The following is a 2,500-nucleotide window of genomic DNA, read 5'->3' as shown; positions in this document are numbered from 1 at the left end:
CGCCAACACCGAGCAGACCGTAATGGGGCGAAAGTCAGCGGGGGATGTTGGTGCAGCCGTTTTGGGGAGAAGTGACGTCCGGGCGCGAAGCAGACGCTCGGGGAGGGCGCGGGCCAGGAGGAAGAGGTTCAAGAGTTTCACCAGGACTTCGTGCGGCAGGCGCCGCAGCTCCGCTGGAGTCAGGCCGTCCGGCCCGGCTGCCGATCCCCTGGGCGGCAAGGCAGCAGCGACCTCCTCACGTGTGACCGGCCCCCATAGGCACTCAGGAGCGACAGGCTCCGAGTGCGGGAGAAGGCGGTCACGGATGAAGCCGGCGGTGGAGATCGGCTTCTTCGTGAAGAGGTCCGCCCAGAAGTCCAGCAGACCGGGGATGTCGGGTGGCGGCTGCAGCAGGGTGCCGTCCAGCAAGCCGCGCACGCAACGCGCACGCGACCTACGGAAGGCGTCCTGTGTCCGCGCGTATTCCCAGCGGCGCCGCTTGCGCTTCTGCAGCGGCGGGGCGGCCGGCGGCCGCTTGGATGGTTGGCGCGGCCGCTGTGTCCTGGTGATCGACCTCTCCCCCCTGGACCCGACCGACGCAAGGGCATCCGGGAGCATGCCCAGGATGACATCGGGCGGCGTGCCCCGCCCCAGACCAATGACTCGATCCAGGGCAGAGAAACGCTGGGCGGAAGCAGGTAGCCCCGCCAGATGCTCCCAGATGGCGGCGTCAGTCGGCCCCTCCGGCGGCGGCCCGGTGGTGTCGGCCGCGAAGTCCTCGGCTGCGTCGACGGGCGGCGCAGCGGCCTCGCCCGCGTCAGGCAGCGAGCTCGCTGCTCCCCGGCGGGACGCCGGCTCTTCACCCCGACCGATCTCAAGTGCCTCCATGAATTGGCGGACAAGCTGCTTGTGGGCAGCTTGCCGCCGTCGGCACTTGATTGCCTCAAGCGTTCGGTCGGGGAACATCCTGGTAAGTTCTTGATTTACAAAGAAGAACCGGGCGTCCCTCTCAAGGAACAGTTCGGCCTCTGCCTTGGCGAGCGACAGGACTTCTTCCTCCGTCCACCTCGCGCGATGCCTCTCCGTCACGATCTCAGCGTTGGCGGCCGCAGGGTGTTGGCGGCGGCGATGGACCCCGAGACCGTTCTTCGTGGTAAAAGTGCGGTGGCACTCACTGCAAGCAAAGGGAGCTACACAAACTATCGCATTTTCGTTACGGCCGGTTGGCCGGATAGGTGCTGGGGTAGCTGGGGTGGCACCTTCAGCGGAAGGGCCACCATCTCTTGTTTCTTGTCGGCTGCCCCCAACTATAAAGGGATAATGCGAGGGGGGGCTGGTAACCCCCCCAAGCCCCTGGTGCGGTCTTCCACTCTGCTAAAATCAGCGGGCCCACGAGAAGGGGAGAAGACCGCAGGAGAGGAGAGGCTAAGAGGGCTAAGCCCATGTATTGCGCATCACTCTCCCTGTAACTATAACCCAAGGAAGGCACCTCGCAGCAGCAGCACGACTACATCAAGACCGCACTTCGAAAAGCCAAGTCCGGATGCAGCCACACCGCCGCCACTTGGCCACCTTAAGAGAGTCATAGTTACTCCCGCCGTTTACCCGCGCTTGCTTGAATTTCTTCACGTTGACATTCAGAGCACTGGGCAGAAATCACATTGCGTCAACACCCGCTAGGGCCATCGCAATGCTTTGTTTTAATTAGACAGTCGGATTCCCCCAGTCCGTGCCAGTTCTGAGTTGATCGTTGAATGGCGGCCGAAGAGAATCCGCGCACCCGCGCGCCCCCGGAGGAGCACGCTAAGGCGGACGCGGCCTCGCAGCAAGGAAGATCCGTGGGAGGCCAAGGCACGGGACCGAGCTCGGATCCTGCACGCAGGTTGAAGCACCGGGGCGCGAACGCCGCGCAGGCGCGCGCATCCTGCACCGCCGGCCAGCACGAGGCCAACCAACGGCGAGAGCAGACCACGCCCGCGCTAAACGCCCGCACTTACCGGCACCCCTACGGCACTCACCTCGCCCAGGCCCGGCACGTTAGCGCTGACCCACTTCCCGACCAAGCCCGACACGCCCCGATCCTCAGAGCCAATCCTTATCCCGAAGTTACGGATCCAATTTGCCGACTTCCCTTACCTACATTATTCTATCGACTAGAGGCTCTTCACCTTGGAGACCTGCTGCGGATATGGGTACGAACCGGCGCGACACCTCCACGTGGCCCTCTCCCGGATTTTCAAGGTCCGAGGGGAAGATCGGGACACCGCCGCAACTGCGGTGCTCTTCGCGTTCCAAACCCTATCTCCCTGCTAGAGGATTCCAGGGAACTCGAACGCTCATGCAGAAAAGAAAACTCTTCCCCGATCTCCCGACGGCGTCTCCGGGTCCTTTTGGGTTACCCCGACGAGCATCTCTAAAAGAGGGGCCCGACTTGTATCGGTTCCGCTGCCGGGTTCCGGAATAGGAACCGGATTCCCTTTCGCCCAACGGGGGCCAGCACAAAGTGCATCATGCTATGACG

At 63.5% G+C, this 2,500-nt stretch overlaps 1 pseudogene; it reads right to left on the bottom strand.

Moving 5' to 3' along the window:
• Positions 1 to 2,500, bottom strand: part of LOC124591422 — a 7,962-nt pseudogene that overhangs the window by 3,527 nt on the left and 1,935 nt on the right.

This window comes from Schistocerca americana, unplaced genomic scaffold (assembly GCF_021461395.2).
Source record: "Schistocerca americana isolate TAMUIC-IGC-003095 unplaced genomic scaffold, iqSchAmer2.1 HiC_scaffold_849, whole genome shotgun sequence".
NCBI lineage: Eukaryota > Metazoa > Arthropoda > Insecta > Orthoptera > Acrididae > Schistocerca > Schistocerca americana.
This window is presented reverse-complemented; position numbering and strand designations above follow the sequence as displayed.